Raw genomic sequence first — 27,172 nt, forward strand, 5'->3', positions numbered from 1 at the left:
TTAGGGCAAAAGGAGAAATCTAAAGATGAACAAAAGGATTCCTCACTCACTTTCTTCTTTTGTTATTAAAAAATATATAAAAAGTTGAAATTCTGAGTCCTGTGAGCATCTTGTTTGACTATATTGAATGTCAGTCTTTTAAAATGATCATTGTTTCTTTGAACAAGTCATCATAAATAAACATTATAATGTATTCTGTTTCCCACGGAGTCAGAAGCACTACCTATTCTTAAGAATATTTAAATCGCACTGTGTAGGTTTTAATCCCATGCCCACCTCCTTTCTATTTGAATGACTTCAAACAAGTTACTTAGCTTCTTCCCCTTCAGTGCCTTTATCTTTCATGTGAGGGAAGGAAGGATGCTGTGAGGATTTACTGAGATAATTCACTGAGAAGAGGCTTAGGTCCAATTATATGGGTAGGAAGTTCTTCCTCTGTTACTGTTACCTGCCATTATTTTTATGATAATAGTAATAACAAATAGACTGGGATAAGTCAACTCCTCCACAAACAGACCAATTCCAAACCTCTTTAAAAAACAGACATTCCTAAGCTTTCATGGCACGGACATGGATGCACCTAAGAATGCTAAGTGAGAAGCAATTTCCAGGGAACCTAGAGCTACAGGGTTGCTTCTATCCTAGCTTTAGATATCAAGGACTGATTCTTTACCTCAGGGACATGAACTATTCCATGGGTGCAGAATGGGAGAGTCCCAATATTCTAGGACAATAAGTGAAGTCAATAACCTGGAATCTAAAATAATTCTATCTAATAAAAGAGTATACATGCTAACTGACCATACCTTCGCAACGCCCACCAGCCAATCAGGAGCAAGTATGCAAATTAACCCAACAAAGATGCATATACAGGCACTGAGTGGCCGGGGGTGGGGCGGGATGCTTTGTCATCGCCATGGTGATGATTCAAGCATTTCGTGGTCCCATCCCATCTGCTCGGGGCCTCTGGGCAGCATGGAAAGGCAGAAAGGCAGCTCTGGGCTGGAGCAGAAAGGGGGCTCTGGGCCAGAGCGAAGGCAATGCTGGCAGCTAGGGAAAGGAAGGTCCATTCTTGGACAAATCTTTGTGCATTGGGCTTCCAGTAAATAAATAAATAAGAACAAACAAAGCAGAAACAAACTGATAGATACAGAGAACAAACTGATGTTTGTCAGATGAGAGAAGGGTTGTGGGGCTGGAGGACAAAGATGAAGAGAATAAGATGCAAACATTTATAGATACACAGAGATGTAAAGCACAACATGGGGAATATTATAGTCAATAACACTATAATAATTATATATGGTGACAGATGGAGGCAGGACTTATGGGGGACCAATTCATAAATTACTATATAAACCCCTAACCATTGTGTTGCACACTGCAACTAATATAATATTTAATGTCAACTGAAACTGAAAAATAAATACAGGAAAAGGAATTCTCTGACAGACCTTAAAAAAGTCTGGGTGAAAGGGCACTGACTTCAGGATTTAGCTGCTTCTAAAGCCCTGATAATAACTGTACAATGAATGGCTCAAGGTCTCCCATGCAATACCCTGGCCCCTTCTCTAAGCCCGCCCCCCCCCCCTTTTTTTTTTTGCACATTACAAGATAGCAGACTTGTGAGGCTGTCAGTCATCACTGTGAGCCCCAACCACCTACCACACCAAAGATAATTCTGACTTTACTTTGTTTCTTAGAAGCACATATATTTTTGTCTTTCCTTTTCAACTATCTTCAAATTTTTTTTTTCAATCTCTTGCCCTGGGATTGAAAATTATATCTTCTATTCTTTTTGTTTAGTCCTATTTAAAAATGATCAACTTGCCTTAGCTGGTTTAGCTCAGTGGATAGAACATCGGCCTGTGGTCTCAAGGATTCTGGGTTCAATTCCAATCAAAGGCACCTTGGTTGCAGGCTCCTCCCTGGCCCCAGGCCCTAGTTGGGGCTTGTGCAGGAGGCAACCAATCAATGTATTTCTCTCACATTGATGTTTCTCTGTCTTTGTCTCTCTCTTCCACTCTCTTTAAAAATCAATGGGAAAATATCCTCAAGTGAAGATTAAAATAATGATCAACTGGTTTAATTTGTATTAGTGTTGAGCACCTCCTTCATACTTTTTATCATATTATTTAGAAGTTATGGCCCATCAGTTCTATGACTTATGACAGCAGGCAAGAGATATTATTACTGTGATAAACTAGGATAAAATGAGTCATAGCTCAGCCCTATTTCCAGAAAAACATCAGCAGTCCACAGATCTATCTCTTTCAAGGCCTGCTTCTGGAGAGAAAACAGCATGGATAATAAAGAGGTATTATTGGGTGTGGCTTTTATGGAAGCTAGAGGCTCATTTATTGTCCTTTAAAGAACTTTTAGTTTGTGATTTATTATTTTCTCAATGTATACACTTATATATCTATTTACTTCTTTTTTAAATAGAATATATAAAAAGAATTATCCATAATTTCATGACTCATATATTTTCTATGCAAACCAGTGCATACTATCTAAAATAATAAAAGTGTGATATGCTAATTAGACCAGACGTCCTTCTGGGTGACCTCCCGGATGAAGCCATGGCTGCAAGGGAAGCCCAGGTCCCAGGTGCCAGAGGGGAGCCGGTGCAGGCAGCCAGGGGAAAGAAGGCCTTTCCTTGCACCAATTTTGTGCATTAGGCCTCTAGTATGTAATATAGAAATTATTGCTATTACATGTACCTAATTTTCTACAACCAGGTCTTTCAATTAATAACATCTTGTAAATATATTTCCACCTGTGTACAAACGGAGCAGCAGCATCATTACTGCATAGTGTTTTATTACACCAAGAGACCACATTAGAGCAAGTCCTTTATTTTCAGGTATTTAAGCTTTCTCATACGTTATAACTGTTTACAATGCTCCCACAATTAGCTATATACATACATCTTTATTCATTTTTCTAATGATCTCTTCAAGATAAATCTTAGAAAGGGAAACGTTAAGTCAGGGGAAAGACACATTCAAAAGGTTTTTTGATAGCACACCACATTGCTTTCTGAAAGCGTTACACCATGTTATACTCTCTCAAAGGCAGTTTTAAAAAATGTTCTTTCTTTATATGCTTGCCACTACTGGGTGTTTTAATTCAATTTTTAATTTAAAGAGTGAGGAGGAAGCCTCCCATAGGGCTGGAGATGTCCCTGACTAGAGCTACATCAGATTTATGGTACAAAGGATTGTTAACCAGGGCCTGAGTCATGGGAATGTGGCATGTTTCTTTTCCTATTACCAAGAACTCTATGAATCAGATCTAATAACTATTTCAGTCACTACCAATATAGCTACATTTCAGAGACAACCTGAACTGAGAAAAGCTATATCTATTTTTTATCAAAAATTCCCATGGATGTGATAATAGCAACCGTCCCTTTAGTTCTTCTTAGATTGGGGCAATAATATTGTTTCACTTGAAATTACCTACCCCATTTTACACACTGGGGGATCTAATTTATAGATATATTTCCAGAAATAAGTGGAATTCAATCTGTTCCTAAGTAAAAATGTCAATCATAAAGAAACAGCCACTGCAATCTCACCATGTGGATGCCTGCCTTTTATATACAAACCACAGACCCAGCCGACAAGGCGATTTTAAGCTGTATGCATTCCATTCTGTTTCTTTGTTCATTTAATTACCCCTCACAAGACAATAATTCTCAGTCCCTTTAGCAAGAAGTCAGAAATAAACTTAAGTACTGATAGAACCCATTCATATTAGGATAACAATTCCAAATGGGACAAAAATCCGCATGCCATTGCTTACACCCAACAGAATGGGAAGAGCTGTGATAGTTCATCCAAGAAGAGTGGAGATTCTGATCTCTCTTAAGATGTTAATAGACTTTTGCTAAATATTCATGGAAAATTTCCCTAGATATACAAACATTCCTCTAGAACTTGTTCTTCAATCCTTTTGCTAGCTGATTCTAAATATGCTTAGAAACTTTATAACACACTAAACATAATTAAAGTTAAAATGTTTTCCGCTATGATATGACTTTATGTTGTTATGATTTGTTTATGCCCATGAATCAGATAGCTTTAACTTTTGAGAAAAATTCTTTAGGAAAGATCTATCAGAGGTGGACATAGCTTCCTCTCATTATCGTATTACTTCTTTATTTTTTTTATTTTGGTTTCCTAATATTCTAAAAATGATGTTGTAAAGATTTGAGTATAAGAGAAAAGAGATAAATTGTCATGAACTCATCTATATAATAAAAATCTAAGCGACCATTATAGTGGAACAACCAGAATGACTGGTTACTATGATGCACACTGACCACCAGGGGGAATATGCTCAATGCAGGAGCTGCTCCCTGGTGGTGAGTGCGCTGGTGAGAACAGCGGTGGTGATGGGAGCCTCTTCTGCTTCCACAGCAGTTCTAAAGAACAGCAAACTGAGCAGTAAGAAGTGAGCAGGCCGGTGATAATAAGCAGTGAGGGATCATGAATTGTGAGAGGGGGCAGGCCAGGCTGAGAGAACCCCCGCCCCCCAAGTGCATGAATTTCATGCCCCAGGCCTCTAGTTCTGATATAAAAAGCAAGCATGTATGTCTGGGAAATTGGCTCATATATTCATAATTAGTTATCTAACCATGTCATCAACTAACATTCACTAAATAGCAACAATGAGCACATCTTTGGTTGATTGACCTGGGACCACCCTATCCCACTTTAAAAATCTTTGTTTTATGAAAGTTTATTAGGTTTGGTTCCCCAAGAAAGTCCCAGTCTTTCTATCTCCTTGCTACACTTCTGCTCTCTTTCAGTATAATATTTTTCATCTGGGGACTAGATGATTTCTCTTTGGGGACCAGTTACTTTCCCCAGGATCTAAGTGTAGCTGGGTAACTAGTCTGGCATCCTAGCAGAAGAAAACCATGGCCCCAAATTCAAGAGCTGAAAACAGATCACATATTTGTCGCATTTCTCTCTAATTTAAACCTCACTGACAAAGGAAGGCATGCCAAGCCAGTTCCCCATTTTGTACATTTGTGGTCCTACTTCCTGACTCCCAGACCTTTTCACATAGTCTCCAGTCTAGGCACTAAATGTCTTTGGTCCACTTGACATGCTCTTTCCTAAGATCACCTCCTAATGACTATATTTGCCTTTCTATTCCTCTTCTATGGCTTCATTAGTTCCAGCAAATCTTTAGGCCCTCATTGCCAAGATGACAATATTGGTAGGTAGGTGTATATTTCAAGTCTAAAGTGTTTCCATTCCATACTTGAATGGAATAGATGGGAAAAATCAGGCTCCAATTTTGAATACCTGAAGTCATCCACATTCCAGGCAGGGGCAGAGGTTGAGTGACAAGGGATAGTTCCTTTCTTTCAAAGTGAGCACAAGATGAGATCAGGACCTTTATAGATTTAATCTTACTTTCTACCTAACATAATAACTTGCAGAAGTGTAAGATTTTTTAAAATTGATCTATTTAGCAGTACCTTGACATAGAGACAAGAGACCTTGGCTAATAATCAACTCTCAAAATGTCACCGTAATCCACACATTTTTGTGGATCACTCTGTCTTAATAGGGGATATATAAATAACAAGGTAGTAAGTATTAATATCAAATATAGAACCCTCCTTTCTGACGATAGCTCTGTCTCATGGTTGATGATTGATTCTTCCCCATGATAGGTATTAATGGTGAGTGGTAAATCCAAATGATTTCCCTTCCATTACAGAAGACTATATTTCCCAATTCATTATATTTTCCCCCCTTTGCTACTTTAGTATAACCAAGGGGAGAGCAAATCACCAAAGTCTGACTACATCAGATGACTAAAATAAAACACTTTTTTTTCTTGCATAATCTTGAATCTCAGGTGATGAGACACACATATGAAAGGAAGAGTTCATTTATTCTAGAGGCATAATTCAATTGAAGATAGTTAGTGGGTGCTGCCCCCAAAGCCAGCTACATATGCTTGGCTTAGTTCATAGTTCCATACCAAGTCTATTATTTTAGGTTTCTTAAAGCTTAGGGTTCTTTTTTCTATACTTTTAATGTATTTTGTTTCCTTGGTTTTATTTTTGCCAACAAATAAATCCAAGTGACATAGAAAATTTATTAAATTACAATTACAAATTCCCATTGAGACAACTACACTGAGAAGCTCGCTAAGGTTACTTACCACCTAAATAACTATTCCCTGTACAAAATAATACGATAGCATACCTGAGAGTTAAACAATACTCTGTCTATGATGTGTGTTTTTCTTAATCCCTTCACATTTTTCACCCAGCCTCTCATCCTTCCTCTCCTCTGACAACTGTCAGTCTGTTCTCTTTCTTGGAGTCCGTTTCTATTTTGCTTTTTAGTTTATTTTCTTCATTAGATTCCACATGAGTGGAATCATATGGTACTTATTTTTCTCTGACTGGCTTGTTTTACTAAGCATAATGCTTTCCAGGTCCATGCATGCAAAAGTTCATAGATCCAAACAACAGTATGACGCTTACCAGCTGGGAAGGGGTAGAAAGAGTAGAGGGGGAATAAATGGTGATTGAAAGACACTTGGTTTTGGTGGTGAACACAACACAATATACAAATGGTGTATTATAGAACTGTATACCTGAAAACTATATACTTACATGAATCAATGCATCCTGATAAATCCAATAAAAAAAAAACAAATACTGTTTCTAATGGTTTCTAGAAACAGCTATCATCACAAACCCTAGCAGTCTACCATATATCTGCTCTACGCCAATGAAGACAATATGTTCATTGTGACTCTAAAAACACATAACTTGTAGCACACAGTTGGTTAAAAATTCTGTCTAGAATCTGGTTATGTCCTAAAGCAGCAGAAGTCCCCATGCAGTGGCTGCCTCCATCACCAGAGGAATCCTCTCAACATGCTACTAGGTTAAGAGGATCCTGATGCAGCCCTTTTTGTTGGTAGGTTATTCCTATTCTTCAGTGGTTTTAGGGAAGAATGCTTTTTCCCTATTGGCTATTTTTTTTCCCCAATGTGAAGGACACTCCATTATATTTCCTGGCCTGGCCTGTTTTTTGCTCCTTTTACTCTCGCCATCCCTTGGTCATTAGAGTTATGTACCTGATTAGTGACCATGGGAGCAAGGTTTTGTCAGTAGTAGTTGGAACCATGCCCTTCACCTTCATCTTGAGGGCAGGCTATTTAGAGCTATAGTTAAGCCAGCTGCTCCACAAGGGACATTTTACATGAGGGTAGGCTGCCATGTGGGGGAAGCCTGCAGTTGCCCAGACCAGATGGGCACATCTAGCTAAGGTTTGGGGTTCAATGTCAAGAAGTCTATATTTTTGCCAAAGCCTGAAACAGTATACTCAGATAGTAACTGTATCGCTAATAAGTCGTATCTGGCTCTTCATGTGTCTATTGTTGTGACTTAAACTTTTTTTTTTTCTTTCTGAATTTGGGCAACTGGAAGGAAAGCCCCAAGAAAACAGATGAGTGGTACTCAGAACCTACCTTATCAAAAGGTCTCGGATAGTCCTGATCTTTCTGAAAGCCTGAAGAAGTTAAGAAGTCTTCTGGATTTCTGAAGAGGTTGTTTCCTTTACACCTGGAGTAAGACAACACAGATATCAGGTTGTTAAGCCATGCTCTACAAATGAAAACAAATCGGGGTTAGACATTCCTGCCTGCCACACTCCACCAGGAGATATGAGTGATTTGGAATGTGCAATATTGCAATATTCATCTTTCTAATATAGATAAATACATATGTATCCACATATATAGTATATTCACTGAAACTTTTGTCAATGTTCATTGTGCAGTATGATTGAAATGTGTAACATGTATTTCACCAGAGAAACATTTTATCTGCAAATAACTTTTCCCACACATATAGGAGAGACATTTTGCCTTCACCTCATCTCTCTGACAAGAGCTCAAAACAATAAAAATAAACATAACAATCAGTTTATTTCAACTCTAAATGGACATAAAAAATTAGAGTGCATACTCTGTCATTTCCAGATTTCTCAGTTGCATATAGCGACAAGAACATAAGTAAATATAGGTATCAGATGGAGGATCAGAACTATGGTCAATTTATAACTCTACCATAATTAACCAGGAAACTTTGGGCAAGTGTCCAATTCTCGCTGAGTCTTAATCACTCCAGATATAAAATTTAGGGTTTTCTACAAGTTGCCTCTGAGCCCCTTCCTTTTTTCATATTCTGTGATAACTCCTCCTAAGGTTGTGGTCTGGTGTAAGTAGAACGGTCAGAAAGAATTTGTGATAACAAAACTCACATGTGTAAATACAGCCTAATATTTTATAAATTTATTATATGAACCCAATTACTGGCTTCTATATCTGATGGGCAATTTGTTGCTTGTTGGTAAATTATACTAAAGTGACTGCAATCAACCAATTTCAGCTTCACCTACTGATCTGAAAAGGAAAATCAATTGTGTATCTCATGACACTAAGTAGGTTTTGATTTTTAACTCACAGGGCTTCTAATCTTTTGTGAACTAATATCTGGTGGTTCGGCTACTATATTTCTTCTCCTAATGTGGAAGGAAAGACATTGGAATTCTGCAAGAACCTGGAAAATTGTAGGCAACTTGTAAAAGAGACTATAGAATTGGGCATTATATCATGAATTTGTTTTATACCTCTCAGGTACTTTCAAAGGGAGGAAAGGGGACCATCTTGGGTGAAATAGTCATATCTAATTGCTGTTTTGTGTGTAGTTGTTTTTCTTTTCTTCTTTTTTTTAAATATGCCTTTATTGATTTTAGAGAGAGAGGAAGGGAGAGGGGAGATAGAAACATTGATGAGAAATATCCATCAGCTGCCTCCTGCATGCCCCCTACTAGGGGTTGATCTGCATACCCTGTTTGGGAATTGAACACCTGACCTCTAGGTCTATGGATTTATAAACACTGAGCCACACCCGCCAGGCTACATGTAATTACTTTTCAAAAAGAATAACAATTCCTAGAACTGAGAATAGAGTGATAGCTGAAATTACTACTCACCCACACACAGATAATTTTAAGACATGAGATTCTTTTGTTGTTGTTATCAGAATAATGGAAGCAAAGTTAAGCCTGTACTATATTTATAACACTGGAATAAACTCTTTATATTATTATTAAGCCCTATGATAATCCCATGAGAATTCTGAACCACGCTTCTCTTTTGATTGGTGAAGAAGGTGAGGCATGGATCAGTTGTGCCGAGGGAGGTAATGTATGGCAGAACTAGCAGGTGTGATCACAGAGCCTACACCCCTTCTTACTCTGCTGTATACCCTCACACTACAAAGTTGGTTGGCCATCCCGAGGCCAGTAAACATTCCCTTTCAATACATCCTCTCAGGCCTATATTTATCAGAGCTTCTGAATGTGTTATCATTTATCCTTTGATATATGAAGGCCTTGTCTGATTTCTCTTCCAGACTGGTGTTTTTCTGTTTTTGTTTTTTGTTTTTTTGTATTTTATTTGTATGTCCAGGGGAACAAAATACTGCTTTTCCCCACCATCCAGCCTGAGTTTCATGCCTGGTATTTAACATGTTTCAAAGCACTGAGCGAGGTGGACTGCCCCAGGGTCAGAGATATGGATGTGAAGAAACGCCATGGTGGGTGGTTGTGAAGAGAAGCACCAGGCAATGGGTTTGTCAACTGGAACAAAGTGAATCGTATCATTATGCAGATTCATAGAATGTGGGGCTGGAAGAGGCTTCCCTAATCCATTTGTTCACATTTTACGGCGTGTAAGGGAAGGCAATAAGATGCAAGGTGTTCACGAGCTAGAAACAGGTTTCTGGATTTCATCCATCTACCCAGCTTCTCAAGAGCAGTGTTGAATCCTCACTTGTATGCTCATGTGCATGTCTTAAAAAAGAAGTTCTCCACTCCAGGCTTTCATATGTTAGGTGAATTGTGTGGTCCCACAGAACACAGTGGTGATGAAAAAGACCTTGGAGTCAGCCCATCCTGCACACCAGGGTCAGCATCATCACTTCTTACTTGGCGAACTTCAGGAAAGCTCTTTCTATGGGACAGTTTCAGGGTCTGTAAAATAGGGCAATGAGAGTGACCCCTCCTCTCTACTGCTTTGGGAATGAAGTGAGAGCTTTTGATAAAAGACTTTGCATCAGGGTCTGGCACAGAGTGAGTAAACATACACAAGAATTTCCAGGGATCATCCTCATCATCAGTATAGTCAGCACCAGAATTTCTTTTATGTGAGCCTAACGCAATATGACATTCTTTGTAAACTCTTTTCTTTCTAAATAAGAAAATATAAACCCCTTACAGAATGGTGGTCATCAATAAATCAACAAACAACAAACATTGGAAGGAATGTGGAGAAAAGGGAACCCTCTTGCACTGTTGCTGGGAATGTAGATTGGTACAGCCACTATGGAAAGCAGTATGGAGTTTCATCAGAAAATCAAAAATGAAACTGCCACAGGACCCAGGATTCCACTTCTGGGAATATAGTATCTGAAGAAACCAGAGACACTAATTGGAAAGACTAACTGCACCCCTATGTTCATTGCAATATTATTTACAATAGCCAAGATTTGGAAGCAGCTCAGGTGTCCTTCAGTGGATGAGTGGATAAGAAATCTGTGGTTCTTACACAATGGAATACTACTCAGCCCCCAAAGGGGGAATAATGTATCCTTTGTGACATTCTGGAGGAGAGTATTAGGCTAACTGAAATAAGCCAATCAGAGGAAAACAAATAGCATGTAATCGCATTTCTGTGTTCAATCTACTAAACAAAATAGACTAACAAACAAAATAGAACAGACCCATAGATAGAGAAAATGAATAGACTGACAGCTGTCAGAGGGGAGGGTGAAAAAGGTGCCAGGGTTAAGCAAAAATACCCACAAAACTCATAGATGGACAACAGGATGATAAATACCAGAGCGAAAGGGGGCAGGGAATGAGAGGAGGTAGAAGAGGATAAAGGAGAGATAAATGGCTATGGAAGGAGACATGACTTAGGGTGGTGAACACACAATGCAACATACAGATGATGTGTTACATAATTGCTCACCTAAGACCTGCAGAGACTCTTATTAACCAATGTCACCCCAATAAATTCAATAAAAATAATGTAAATAAATAAATAAGGAAATAGAAATGCCAGTGAAAGGAGATTCTGGCTGAAACTAACAAAATAGACTGAGATCACCAGCAGGGTAATGAGGACTTCAGTTTTTCCATCAGTGAAAATGGAGAGGCACCAATCTCTACGCATATGCAAAACAATATGTGCAGTACTCTGAGAGAATAGATTCAGAAATTAATCTTTCTGCTCAGTTTTATCAAATTCCATTGTCCTCCTCAGCAGAGATTCTCATAGCACCTCACAGCTTGACCTTTCATTCAAACCAATCATTTTACAGGACAAAAGAAAGAGGAAGTCTTCCTCTTTTCTTAATCAGAAGCTGATGGGAAGGGATGTCCATATGGATTCCGTTGTTAGAGAGCTCAGTTATGCAATGTGCATGCAAAAAATAGTTCCAGATCAATGCAACATGTTTTAAATTTACATTAACATTTAAGTTAATGAGAAGCTCACTGTGAATTACAGAGCTTTAGATGTTTAGAAGTATGTCCCTTCGTGCCAACTTGGAACAGAGTCTATTGACTCACCTTCTCAGTCTCATAAACAGCCTCCAAAATTTATGTGTTTCTGGTGCCAGAGGATTTTCAGGCTGGTGAAAGTTGCCATATTAACATCACCAGGGAATTAAGTTGGCTCTATCCACCTAAGACATAAAATGCTTCCAGCAACTGCACACATTTTTCCTGAAGGACAGGTTGCCATAGATAGTTGTTTGGCATGGGGATGCTCTAGGATGAGTGCTTACTCCATTCTCTCCCTCCCCCATTAATCTTATCCCACAAATAATTCTAGGCACCTGCTATAGACACAGAACTGGCTAAAACCACACAAATTCTACATTAAGGACCACATAGCTAGGGGTCGGCAAACTCATTAATCAATAGAGCCAAATATCAATAGTACAACAATTAAAATTTTTTTGAGAGCCAAATTTTTAAAACTTAAACTATATAGGTAGGTACCATTGTTATTAACTTAATTAGGATACTCCTAATCTGGCCTTTGCTAAAAACTCAAGGGGCCAAAGAGCCGCATGTGGCTCTAAAGCCTTAGTTTGCTGACCACTGACATAGCCCATTGAAGGACAGAGTCACATATATAAACAATTATAGAAATATGTGACACATTCTCTGATAAAAGAAGGTGCAATGAGAGGCACCTGGATAACATTGGAGGAGAATAAAGAACAGAGTTCTGGCCCTAGCTTGTTTGGTTCAGTGGATAGAGTATTGGCCTGTAGACTGAAGGGTTCCAGGCTCAATTCCAGTCAAGGGCGTGCACCTTGGTTTCGGGCACATCCCCAGTAGTGGATGTGCAGGAGGCGGCTGATGAATGTTCCTCTCTCATTGATGTTTCTAACTCTCAATTCCTTTCCCTTCCTCTCTGTAAAAAAATCAATCTATATATATATATACACACATACATATACACACACACACACACACATATATACATATATATATATATATATATATATATATATATATATATATATATTTTTTTTTTTTTTTTTTAAAGAAAAAGAACAGCTTTCCAAGACAGGAGGCTTGAATGAGAAATAGAAATGAGTTAATCAAAAAAGAGCAGATGCTCTCACTGTCAGAGAAGGAAGCCCATAAGAGTCTGACACACCTCTGCTTAAATAAACAAAAAGTTCTGAATGATTAGCATGTGAGGGGTGGGGCAAACGTGTGTGTGCACACATATATACAAACAAATCTGGGTATAATAAGTAAACACACACCATTAGGCAGGGAGAAGTTTATGAGAGATCTCATATGCCATGCCAAGGAGTCTGAACACTGTCCTTCAACTGATGCAGATACAGAGGTTCTGATGTATTTTTCTGTGTTTATCTTAATTATTTATTTATTTAAATTATTTGTGTTGATTTCAGAGAGGAGGGGAGAGTAAGATAGATCACTGATTGGCTGCCTCCACTGGGAATCAAGCTCAAAACCAAGGCATGTGCCTCAACCGGAAAAAGTCTGTATTTTGTATATGAACCTTATATCCAGCAACCTTGCTATACTTGCTTTGTAGCAACAGGAGGTTTCTTTGTGATTGCTGATTCTTTCAGATTTTTCTACACAGATGATCATGCTATTCTTCTTTCCCGATCTGTATACCTTCTCATTTCTTTTTCTTGCCTTATAGAATTATCTAGGATTCTGATGGATTTAGGTGGGCTTGATTTAAGATTTACTACTCTGCCCATATTGTGGAAAATAGGTGGAATGTGAGCCAAGTGATGCCTCTAGCAATGTGTGGACTTCCCCATGGATCCATGGAGAAGGCTGCTATTTCCCATCAAACGGCTTTCAACAGAAACTACTGTTGGAGTGCATGTGTCTTTGCAGTCATGTGACATGCCTTGTTCACATAGGGAGGCCACTTTCCCATGCATGAATAGGAATATCAAAATGTCAGTATCAGGGAAATATTTATGTCTCAGATTTATTTCAAATGTGTTGAGCCTTGCTGTTCTATTGTAGAAAATGAATGATCACGGAAAAGGCTTCTATCTTTATCTGCCATCATGAAAAAGATAATATTCCATTAAAAGCTATGGAGCTTCACTATAATTCTTGGCTATTATTTCAGTCTATGAATATGTTTTCATAGTCATTGATCTAGTCAGTTAGTCAGTCCATCTGTCATTTTGTTAGTCGTAAATTCTTTTAGTAAGCATGTATCATAAATTAGCCATACACTAGTCCAGGTATTAGAGATGAGGGTTATATAATTCCTGTTTTGCTTGTACATTTCCTAGATAGTTAGTATTAAACACCAACAACAACAAAATATATCTCAAGTATAATTCAGAAAACTGACTTCACTGAACCCTATATTAATTCTGGGACCATTGCAAAAATAGATGATTAAAGAAATAATAAAGTCAATTATCTTTATGTTTTATCTAAGAAACTTTATATTGCTTAGAAAATCAGATTTTATTTTCATTTTACACTCCCAATGTCTAATTGTAAATGTACTTAAGACTTTTAAAAAATAATGGGACCAACATTAATATTTACATAATTTCATGATATTACATGTTAACATGCATGTAATATAGACACTGGCTAAGCTTGTAGACTACACAACCTGAAATCTTTTCACATACATTTTAGAAGAATTTCACTTATATAGGAACACTCAAGAGAGGCCAAAGAAGGAACACCCAAATTTGCTAAATTACTTTTCCATGGCCTGTGTAGCTTTGAAAAGAGATCTCTCAATATCTGTGCCTCAGTGTTTTTATCCAGAGTGGAGTTAATACTCTGCGGCCACTGGTGAGCCTGCTCCATATTATATAGGGGAGGACCTACCACGCTTTTAAAAGTTTCTGGGTAAGACTGTTACATGATTTCTAAACACTAAGTTTGATCTACTGGGAACACTTGCTTATTACCAAAGACACAGTAGAAACATTTCAGCGAAACCTCTAATAATGGTTTCAGAAGCCACTGTCAAGAAAAGCATGCCACTGGGTACCGTTATCCGTAAGGACAGGAGGCTAGGGTGAGGACATAATAAAACATTTTATCGATAAGAGCAGCTTATATCACAGTAACACACCACCAAGTGTGAGTAGATGAGGAAGGTAATTATATTTTATTATGCTATCTACATGCTATCTCATTGGGAGGGTGTACTCATAATTGTTTTGTGGTAACTTGCAAGAATCCAGCAATTATTAGCACCATAATGAATAAAGCATTCAGCAAAACACCAAAGTTGCCAAATATATACAGCTGACCTTTGAAAAATGTGGGGCTTAGGTTAAGTTCAGTTGGCCCTTTGTATCCATGGGGATTAGTTCCATGGGGATACCAAAATCTGTGGATACTCAAGTTCCTTATATAAATGGCATAGAGCAACGCATGCAATTGGTCCATTGCATCCATGGATCAAAAATGTACATGTTGCCAGGACCGGTTTGGCTCAGTGGATAGAGTGTCAGCCTGTGGACTGAAAGATCCCGGGTTCGATTCCAGTCAAGGGCATGTACCTTGGTTGCAGGCACATTCTCAATAGGGGGTGTGCAAGAGGCAGCTGATAGGTAATTCTCTCCCATCAATGTTTCTAACTCTCTGTCCCTCTCTCTTCTTCTCTGTGAAAAACCAATAAAAATATTTTTTAAAATGTACATGTACACATATAAGCAAGCCAGCCAGTCAGCACAGAGTGAGGTATAATAAAGTACAATATAAACATGAATGAGGTTATCTATCTCATAATTTTACATTATTTATTTTTTCTATCTCTCTACTCCTCTCCCCTCTTTCCTCCTTTCTTTCATTTTATTCATTACTTATTTTTTAAACTTCTTTATTTTTTTTGCTACAGATCACCAGCTATACCTTAGGAAAACCTAATCTGAAAACATTGTCCAACATTCTGATATCTGGGCTCACCCTTCAGTGTTATGGCCCTTTTCCTAAATAGTAATTATAATGTGGCTGAGGCCATTCCTTGGAAATACCAGAACCTACTTTTACTCTTCTTCTCAATTTTGAAAGAATCATATACCTTTCCAGTTTCAAGACTTTCAAAAATCTTAATATTAGTGACATATAATTTAATGATTCATAGTCCTTCTGTATTCAATATCCCAAGCAAAAGTGTGAGAATGAAAATAACAGTAACAACAAAAAACAACAGAAAAGTGGATAACCATCATTTGGCCATTGGAAATCATTGAAATCATTCACCTGGTTACCCTATATAATAAAAGGCTAATATGGAAATGACAAGTCACTATGATGTGCAGTGCACTGACCACAAGGGGGCAGATGCTCAATGCAGGAGCTTCCCCCTGGTGGTCAGTGCACTCCCACAGGGGAAGCACCTCTCAGCCAGAAGCCTGGCTCATGGCTGGAGAGCACAGCGCAGTGGCAATGAGGAGGATATCAAACTTCCAGCTTAGGCTCATTCCCAAGGGCTCCCAGACTGCAAGAGGGAGCAAGCTGGGCTAAGAGACCCCCCCCCCCAAGTGCACAAATTTTGTGCACCAGGCCTCTAGTTTTCCATATTCTTTAAGAACTATTAGGAAATCTGAATCTAGTTGAGCCACAAAATCCTATGTACTTATAATTATTAAAATAATGAGACAACTGAGATGTGCCATTCATAAATATCATAATTTATACTAACTTTAAAATATACAAACATAAATCCAGAGTCTTTCTAAATGGAAAGGTTTGATATAGTGTCTCATGATTGATTTTTTTTATTTCCTGTGCTCCACCTTTCTTAGGTTCTGAAACCATTACTCTGAACACAGGAGTCAGGTGTGACCTGTGTCTGAGCTAGAAGGCTTATTTTATATGAATTTATTTTAAATCAAGAAGGATGCAGAATTTTGAGGATGACATTTAAAGGCAGATCACAATAATAGATTTCAGAATTAGAATTTAGGCTTAACATTTCTCCTGCAGTCTATAAACTTTACATTTAAGTCCTGTCTTTATTAGGATATAAGACAGAAAGTGAACTTTATTATTAAAGGGATTTTCAAACATCATTCCCAATAAAATAGCCAAACTATTAGAAAACAGAGTATTAAGTCCTGGCTGGTGTTGCTCAGTTGGTTGGAGCATCATTCTGTACACCATTCCTAGTCAGGGCATATACCTAGGATTAGGGTTCAATCCCTGCTCAAGGTGCTTATGGAGGCAACTGATTGATGTTTCTCTCTCCCTCCCTCCTTTTTCTCTCTCTCCCTAAAATCAATTTTAAAAAAGGTAATATGACTAAATAAAAACTGAATTAATTTTATTTACTTTGCTACAAGAAGAAAAATGTATTATGTGACCAGGATGGGGAAGCAGGATATCTAAGAATTATAGCTAGGATAACTGTTGGATGTGCCTTGCTTAGATACACCCAGGGTAGGAAACTATTTTTCACTTCCCTTAGAGTGGAAAATAAGGAAAAAACTTACGTTTGATAAAGGCGCCATTCACAAATAGAATTGACTTGCTAAACTTGAAAATTCTTACTTATATAGTTATTTGTTTCATAGATATAGAGAGGCATTGTTTGAAGGAACATAATGTCTGAATCCAGACAAACTTAATTCACATCTCTATTCTGATGTTTATCACCTCTATGACCCCAGGAGAGTTTTCATCATCTCTATGCCTCATTAACTTCACCTGTGAAATGTGACAGGAAGAATACCTGCCATCGAAGGTCATTTTGTAGTGTTTTATGTGAAGTGTTGAGACACATGCCTGACACATATTAAGCCTGTTTAAATATGACGCTTTTATATTATTTATATCTAGTGGCGCATTCACTATGTACCAGGCACTTTTCTAGGGGATGGGGATATAATGATAAAACCAAAATCCTTGCCTTATGAAATTTATCTTTTCATTTGAGTGATGTGAAAGAACTTAAGTGGTTTTACACCAAACCTCCTTAGTCTCCCTTCTTCCTTAATATTTATTTATTTGATAAATGATTGACATCTAACATTATATTAGTTTCAAATGTGCAGCATGATTCAACATATAATATGTATCCATTGAAAAATCACCACATTTTTGTGATGAAATCTCCTCTTCTTCCTCTTCTTCCTTTCTTCCTCTTCTTCCTTTCTTCCTCCTCTTCTTCTGCTTCTGCTTCTGCTTCTGCTTCTGCTTCTGCTTCTGCTTCTGCTTCAATCGTGAGGACCCTTTTTCCTTGCATCTGCACTGGAACCTTGGCAGCAACAATAATATCTACTCTTCTTTTTTTTTATGTGAACTTTATTTTTTTAAAAACCCTCACTCTAAAATATGTTTTTATTGATTTTAGAGAGATAGAAAACAAGAGGGAAAAAGAGAGAGAGACATCCATGCAATTGGTTGCCTTCCGCATGTGCTCCAACCAGGGATTGACCAGGGATTGAACCCACAACCTGGGTAGGTGCCCTGATCGGAATTTAAACCCTTCATCCTTCAATGCATAGAATGGCTCTCCAACCAGCTAAGCCATACTGGCCAGGGCTACTCTTTCTTCTTGACAGACATTTGAACCACATATCTAAATATCCCTACAGTGATGGCTGTCCATAGGACTGAGTTGTAGCAAAAATATTGTGAGAGGAAGCGATGTGTCCCCATTCTCAGATATAGCTCATGTATTTCCCACATGCCCTCTATTGTCTCTGTATTGCCTGCTGGCTCTACCAAGGTACCAGGGTGCACCTTAAAGCCACAGGTCACAGTTGTCACTCAGACCCTTATCTGACCTCCCTGCTGCCACTGACATTTGAACTTTGTACAAGTAGGGAAACTATCTTCTATTCATTATGCTGCTAAAATACAAAATGTATGTCTTGTAGCTTTAGCATTACTTCTATTACTATGTAAACAAATACATATATAACATCTTATCAGCAAATGCTAAGTGCTTGGTAGAAAAGAGAAGCAGGAAAAGATTCAGATTGGAGAAGACTGATCAGGAAAGTCCTCATGTAGAAGGGGATCCCTGAAGCAAGACTTGAGTAACTGAAGTGAAGAGACACATGCATAGTCACTGTAAAATCACAGCAGACAAAAGGAATCATAGGAGCAAAGTCTGATGTAAAAATGTGCTTGTAGTTTTCAAAACTTCTGTTGAAAACCAATGTGGGCTGGAGTTGGGTAGTGAATGAGTTAGCAGTAATTGAACAATATGGAACTAGGATTTCATAGACCATGGTAAGGATTATGAATTTTATTGGAAGATTTTCAGTAGCGAGATGACACAATGTAACTAACTTTTAAAAAATAATCATTGTAGTTCCCGGATACAGGTTGGGTTAGGGGAAGAACGAAAGCAGAGATATAAGTGATGAAGTTATTAAAGTAGTTTTTTTTTAATATATATTTTATTGATTTTACACAGAGAGGAATTGAGAGGGACAGAGAGTTGGAAACGCCGATGAGAGAGAAACATCGACCAGCTGCCTCTTGCACACCCCCCACTGGGGATGTGCCGGCAACCAAGGTACATGACCGGAATCGAACCCGGGACCTTTCAGTCCGCAGGCAGACGCTCTATCCACTGAGCCAAACCGGTCCCAGCTTAAAGTAGTTTTTAAAACAACAAAATGACAACTCAAAGCAATGTTTTTGATTCTTACTCTTTTTTTGCCCATTCAACATAAAATTATAGGCCATTCACTACTCCCTTAGAAGCACCTGAGTTTGACACCATCTTTCTTAAATTCAGCCGGAATTACATGTGATCTACAACTCAAACATCCCTAAAGCTGGATATCACACTGTTGCATAATTCATCAAATGGAAATCTTATTTTATATTTTCTACCCTTAAGCCTTATCACATTCACTTATACATTTTCACAATTGATACTTTTAGAAATCATTTCAAAAATTATTTTTAAACAGAGCTATTTAATTATTGACTCTATGAAACTATACGGAAAAAACAAACATGTGGCTATTTGGAAATTTAGTTTGATTTATTTCTACCATAATAATTTAGTTCAGGCCTCTAAGGAACACACTCTAAAGGGAAAAGTTTGATGTAAAAAAAAATGTTTGAACCAAATATATTTTGGGTTCATTGAATGATAATAAGTTAATCAGGTCCCATTTTTATAGGGCAAGTTTGAGCACTTAACATGCTTTCATGCTTTATGATTCTCCATGAGGTGAGGTATGTGGAATATTTATCAAACTTAATTGACTGTAGAAGGACCTTCTCTCCTTATTTTTACTTGTATAGAACAATTTATAGAACGAAATACTACTACATGCTACTCACTTCTAGAACACAATAGTCATAACAAAATTTAATCTGAAATAATTCAATAGAAGCAACCAATTTGATCAAAATCATAACTGAAATGAACATATAAGAAACCACTCTGCTCATACACCCACACTAATCGTATTCTTCAAAGATCTCTTCATAAATATTCTCATGATGAAACCATTTGGGAATAATTTTTTAAATGAAAATAACTCTAGGAAAGTAATTAATATCACCTAAACTTTCTCCAGATTATCTTCATTGAAAATAAATTTGGAGAGAACCTTCTAGGAAAAAAAAAAGCTTACTATTATCTCTGACCACTAGATTATAAAGATACAAAGAGGTTCTTGATGTTACATGTTTGTCATAGAGCAGAGCTGTGACTCATCCATTTACTTAAGGGCCTCTAGAAAGCCATGGGTGAATACTGTTTGCTGGATGCTTATGTTCAGCCTTTTTATATTCCTGTTTCAAGATGAGTAACCAGTTACAAAGAACCAGAGGGTGTTTTCACACCTTTTCCTCCTCTTTATTAAGGTAGACTACACAGCCCAAGTGTAACAGGTAGTGCTTTCACACACTGGAATACTCTCAGGAACATATTATCTAACTCTGTAGGAGTTGAAGACTTTAGATTGGTTCAGGACTGATAGAACCACTTTGCCATCAGCAATTTCTTTGTGCCAGAAAAGAAGTTTGTGTCAGGTGCGCTATATTTTCTTCAGACAATCTAGAGTTGTTTTCCCACCTTATCTTTCCACAAATATAATGAAAGTAGCATGTCTTTTAGAATAAAAAGTACCTTTAACTTCAAAAGAAGTACTTATCATACATGGGCCTATTTTTTAATCTTTAAAATGAACAACAAAAACTCAGCCTGATTTTTTCATTAGGATGGCATGTGAATGAATGTGATTTAAAGTTTGTACTATTATATTTAGAATATGTGTGGAAGGGCAGGTACCTTGACCATATTGTTCTCTTTCTTACTCCAATGTACTTAGAGCAGAATCTTACATAAAATATGGTCCCAATATATTTTTAATTGTTCTAAACACATTCAATGTATATACATTCATTGAGTATATTACATTCCCCTCATAAACAAGATCACCAGTGATACAGTATAATTTTGTCAAAAACTTTGCATTTTCCATAAAAACTCCTTGTAATATTGGAAATTTATTAGGTGGCCAGCTGGGTAGTTGAAAGGACTTATCAATTGTAATTCTATTAATTTTTCTCTTCTTTATTGTGAACTTTCTCTAAGAATGATAGGGAAGAGTAACTTTATATTTTTACAGTTATAAAATTTAAAGATGGTCTCAATACTTTGACCTAAAAAAACCCTGGAATTGATTCGGAAATTTAACAGGTATGAATCTAATAGAGAAAAATCTAAAAACTGCAAATGTGTATGGTTTTTGTTATTCCTCCTTATGGGACTTTAAAATGAATAACTGGACATTTTATTTGAGAAACACTTTCCTTAAAATTGGTTGTATTTTCTATTGCTGTACTATAACAATTTTTAATCAGTGTGCACAATATTTTTAAAAGATGTAATGCCTGACTCAGTCAGGGTCACTGATCTCTTTTCCCTTAGATTGTCAAATAAAAAAATGACAACAGCCAATACTACATAGATGTCTGTGTGTGAATGCTCTGTCTTGCATAGTATTGGTCATGTAACATAATAATGTTTCATCTGACTCGTTAATTCTTGGTAGCAGAAATCCTTTGATACAAGTATAGGCACCAAATTTTTAAAAAGTCTTTGGAGCAAAGCAGGTAGATAATTATGATTATAATTATTGTTATATATCAAAACTATAGCAATTTTTGTCAGATTGGCAAAAATATATTTTTTGGCGAGTCACAGAATTTTAGTAATTAGTTAATGTGTGCCATAAAATGAAAAAGGTTGAAAATCACTGCTCTAGTATTGTATATTCTATATTTTTTAAATAATTACCACTTCATCCCCTTTCCCATCCTGTCCAGGCACATGGTTATTTCTATCTTATATACTATTTTCCAACTTATAAACTATTAGGTAAAAGAACTGATGGAATTCCCATTTCTCTTTTGTTCCCAAGGGACAGAAATATGAGACGTTCACCTTTGGACCAGTAGAGAAGCACGTGTTTGTTACTATTGTTTGCATTATATTACTATAGGAAACAGGGAAAACATAGGAAAAGAACAAACTTGAGTCAGATGTAATCATACAACTAGTTGTTGAAAACTGTTGTCTTCTAATACATCGTGGTGAAGAAGGTGTGTGAGTTAGAAAAGAAGTCAATTTGGATGCAGATGAATAAGGAGAATTGGAAATCTAAAAATTTTGATTCTTTTATATATAATCTTTTATTAATTTCTTACTATGTACAGGCACTATGATGCATGCGTTGCACCATATCATTCTCTTGCCTGGATCATCAAGGAATCATTGTGCCTCTGCAAGAATTTGACTGTTTATGAGCACAGGGTGAAAGAATTGTTGAGAATCCTGGTAAAACAACACACAGTGAAATGCCAACATTAGCTGCATAGGTCCCAGGGCTATTTCTATTGCCTTTGAGATGAAAGATTGAGTACTGTATACAATGTGGAAACCATGCTATGATGTATTCCCAAGAATGGGGCAGAAAATAGCAACAACTTGCATTTCCTGAGTGTTTACTCTGTGCTTGAAATTTTGTTAATTACTGGAAATGAATCACTGAAGGCAATAATCACAGCAACCCTCTAAGTACCTGTTACTGTACCATTCTCCAGATGAGGACACTGAAGCTCAGGAATGCTAAATAACTGGTTCATGGTCATAAAACTGCTGTTAAGCATCTGCTCTGCAGGAATCCAAAGTCTCTGGATATACTTCAAACCATATACTTTCCCACTTTCTCTTCAATTTATGAACATGTGTCAAGACATGTAAGAATACATTGATTTGCTTTAGAGATAAAAAAATACTGTAAAAAAACATTAAGGTTTACACCGCAGCTTTTTAGGCTTGAAAACATTAAAGATCAGAGTTGACCCAAAACAGGGGTCTGGGAGAAAGTACTGTATTCAGAGTGACAGTACTTCATTAAAAATATCATTGTATGTCAACATCCCTTTGCTTTGCTTTGAATATGTGACCCTAAAGGGGAGCAGGGACATTAATCCTGGGCCTCTCAGAGGGAGTTGCCATGAGAGATGTAAGGGTCAACTGCATTCTGCTTGACACCTTCATTGTATTGGAGAAAAAAGAATTAATTGGTTCATTTAGCCCTTCACTTAATTCAGCCTTTTAATGTGCACTTCAGTTCTCACCCAAATGAACAGAGACAGCCCAAGAAACAGAACACATTTAATGGAGCTCTCAAAAATGCGCGGCTGCTGCTCCTGCTCCTCTAATAGACACAAATCATTTATTTCCTTCTGCAAAACTCCATTAGCCAAAAAAAAAAAAAAAAAAATTGACTTTCTTAACAAATGTATATCGTACCCAAAATGGAAAGCCTGCCTCTTTCCCTCTGATAGGCACAGACTCATAGAAACACATTCACAGTATGTCCACTCTCGGCAACCTGCCCACTACATTCTCCAAGGCCCACAAAACCGCCCCCTTCTTTTGCACGTTAAGGACTAAGTGTCCAGGGCATGAAACAAGGAACCACAGAAAATTAGAAGTAAAAGGGACCTCAGCTCAAATTAATTAAGACCTGTCACTTTAAAGATAGGACAAGTGAGGCTTGAGAGGTGAGGTGATTAGCCCATGGTCATTCAGGTGATCAAAATGTAGGAACTTATTGATAAATCAAAGCCCCCTCTCCAAACTCTAAATGTAGTCTGCTCTCACCTCTACTAGGGTGCCTGCTTCATATAGGCTACTGATGTGGTCCCACAGACAGGTCTCCTGGTATACTGATCATCCAACTAGAGGCCTGGTGCACGAAATTCATATATGGGTAGGGTGCATAGGCCTGTCCAGTGATCAGAGCTGATTGGGGCCTTCCTTCTCCTGGCTGCTGGCTGGGGTGGCCAGGGCCTTCACTCATTCTGCCCCATCTCTGGTGGTCAGTGCATGTTATAGCGGGCAGTCCAACTCCTAGTCCCTTGAACTCCCGAGGGGACAACTTGCATATTAGCCTTTTTTAAATAGGATTATTTCTAAATTGCTTGTGCACCTATAGTCACTGGGCCTCTTTCTGTTTCATATAACTTTGCTTTCCTTATCTTTTAGAAAATACTCTATAGTCTTTTTTTTTTTTTCTTTTTTTTTTTTTTTAATTGTGATCATTTGTTGAGATCTGGCCTTGGGAAGGCCCCAAAGAAGCGATTTAGTTGTTTTTTTAATCAAAAGCACCCAAATATGAGCTGGTGGCTGCTTTGAGTTCCTACGAATTCTCCTGCTCATGCTTCTTTCCACACACCATCAATATTTTACTTGCCTCACGCTAATGATTTTCATCAGCTTAAAAGCTAGTTTAATTAATCTCCTTCTGTTTAACAACAACAACCAAAAAGGTCTATCTGATGAAATGTTCAGGAGAAATAGGAAAGCTGGTGTTTTTCCCTTTGCTCACGTGCCAGATCGTTGAAAGGAAAGGTGTTGGCTAGGGATACAAAAGAAGTAATTCATCATTGACAAACGGCCTAGATACGCACGTTCATCTCAAAAGCTCAGCATCACTAAGTGGCCTTTGTTAGAATCACAAGCTGGTGCATTGTACATGCCAAACATCGCGTCTTCTGTGCCAGAGCCAGAGTACGCCTCTGCTCCAGGGAACAGATCCAGGTGGTAGGAGTACATGTCACGTCCTGGTTGCTTGGGAGATAAGCTGTCACTTTATTTTGAACTTCTCAGTAGTAGGAATTCAGCTTTCTACATAAAGATAACTATCTTTCCCCTCCCCCCCCCCCACAAAAGCCATCCATTATTTGCAATGGGGACTCAGTGTTAATTTCCCTGCCTGTCAACTACAGTAAGCTCATCCCTTCATTTAATTGGGATGTGTCTACAAAACATCACAGTGCTCATCCGGGTTCTTATCCTATGCTTAGAATAAGCTATACTCTCTAAGCATCCTTGCTCTGATCTCTAGCAATTTATTTTATGGCCAGATTAATCCCTTCATCCTTCTTGATGAGAAGATCTTCGTGCTTCACAATCTCTTGGTTTACCGCTCTCTACAGGATATAATCCAAGTTCTCTAACAAAGCAGTAAAGTCTACACACAATCTGAATCAACCTCTTGACCAGCTTTTTCTCCTCTCCTTTGTTTCCATGAATGCCTTATGCCATTTGAAATGTGTCTAGTTGAACAGCAGAATCAGGATTAAAAGAATATCTGACTAGTAGCTTAGACGAGACTCTCCCAATCTGATACAATGGTTGATATGAGATTTAGAGGAAAAGAAAATGAAACTCAAACCTCACACATACTTACTCTGACATATTTTTTCAGAGCCTATTAACTGAGAGTTAAAAAAAAAATAAAGTGACACTTCCTGAAAATTAAGCTGACTACTCTTCAGATTTAAACAAAAATAAATACATAAATAAATTAGAAACATGATTCAATTATATATATTTTAGAGAGGAAGGGAGAGGGAGAGAGAGAGAGATAGAAATGTTAATGATGAAAGAGAATCATTGATTGCGTGCCTCCTGCATGCCTCCTTACTACTGGGGGGTCAAGCCCACAATCCGGGCATGTACCCTTGACCAGAAGTGAACCCAGGAACCTTCAGTCTGCTGGCCAGCACCTTCTATCCACTGAGACAAACCAGCTAGGGCAAAAACATGATTCAATATTAAACCTTTATGCATCCTGAAAAATTAAAGAAATTTAGAAATTAAAAGATGAAGAAAATATATGAAAGAGTGCTGTGTTCTGAATGTTTATGCTTCCCCTTCCCCCTCCATCACTAGTCCAAGTTCTCATGTGAAAGCCCGATCCCCAGTGCAATAGTATTTAGATACAGGCCCTCTGGGAGGTAATTAGATTTGGATGAGGTCATAGGCCGTGAAGTCCCCATGATGAATGAGTGCTCTTATCGGGGAATGAAGGGCCCAGGGGTCTCTATTTTTGCTACGTGAGAATACTAGAAGTTGGCCGTCTATAACCCAGAAGAGGGCTCTCATCAGAACCTGAGTACACTGCCACCTGATCTAAATTTTCAGACTGCAGCAAAGTGTGACATAAATTTTTGTTGTTTATACAGTGCCCAGTCAATGGTACTCTGGCCAGCCCAAAACATCTAAGACACAATGGTTTACAGACACAGAACAACAACCAATGCTGGGCAGACAGTGATCTCTGAAAGAAGGTAAATAATGAGATGATCCCAAGGACTAACACAATGGACAACTTGGAGAGAGATTCCAAGCCACAGAAAAGGGAGAAGGAATCCAAACACAGTCTCCTGTTCTTCCTGAGATGAAGACAGTTGTGAAGCCTGGGGAGGCAAACAATGTCTAAAAACTGACAGGCAGAACACCAAAGAGGAGTGTAGCCCAGAGAGCATCAAAGATCCGCTGAGGTTTCTGTGCAGGACATTGGATATGCACTGGTCAGTACCCGAGTGTCAGGAAACTACCGAATCTGGAAAAGCGTCAACAGAAAGGAACAGCTGGACAGGTCCCTGTTGCTCACACAGGAAGAGGAAACTTTGTGTTCCCACCATACCAAATGGAAAGACTTCCCTGCAAATGGGTCATTGAATAGGGATGGCAGAGAGTGGTGTATAGTAGTGAGGTCCAATGAGCGGCAGACTAATGGCTGCTCTATAACCACTAACCAACACTTAAAATAAAGCTTCAAAAGAAGTAAATATTTCTATGTTTTGTGCACAAAAACAATAATCAACAATATCAGAAGGAACAATAACAAAAACATCCCATAGCCACTGACATAAAATTTGCAATGTTTGACATAAAAAACAGAGAGAGAGAGAGAGAGAGAGAGAGAGAGAGAGAGAGAGAGAGAGAGAGAGACAGACTACAAGCATTCAAAGAAGCAGAAACAAATTACTCAAATGGAAAAGAATTATCAGTTAATAGGAACAGACCCTAACTTGACACAGATGAAAGCATTGATAGACAAAGATGTCTAAAATGCTATTATAAATATATTCCATATGTTCAAGAAGATAGATTAAAAGCACTGACATGTTAAGAAATATTGAAAATCTAAAAATGACCCAAATTGAACTTATAAAGATAGAAAAATATCAGATGACAGATATATTGGATA

At 37.8% G+C, this 27,172-nt stretch overlaps 1 protein-coding gene across 2 annotated transcripts in view; it reads right to left on the reverse strand.

Annotated features, from left to right (window-relative positions):
* LRRC4C (leucine rich repeat containing 4C) overlaps window positions 1-27,172 on the reverse strand; it is a 707,813-nt gene that overhangs the window by 163,501 nt on the left and 517,140 nt on the right. For both annotated transcript variants that reach the window (XM_045577671.1, XM_036427214.2), the window contains exon 4: window positions 7,519-7,612. The gene's annotated coding sequence lies outside the window, so the exon portion shown is untranslated. The remainder of the gene's footprint in view (window positions 1-7,518; window positions 7,613-27,172) is intronic.

This window comes from Pipistrellus kuhlii, unplaced genomic scaffold (genome assembly GCF_014108245.1).
Source record: "Pipistrellus kuhlii isolate mPipKuh1 unplaced genomic scaffold, mPipKuh1.p scaffold_m20_p_9, whole genome shotgun sequence".
Classification (NCBI taxonomy): domain Eukaryota; kingdom Metazoa; phylum Chordata; class Mammalia; order Chiroptera; family Vespertilionidae; genus Pipistrellus; species Pipistrellus kuhlii.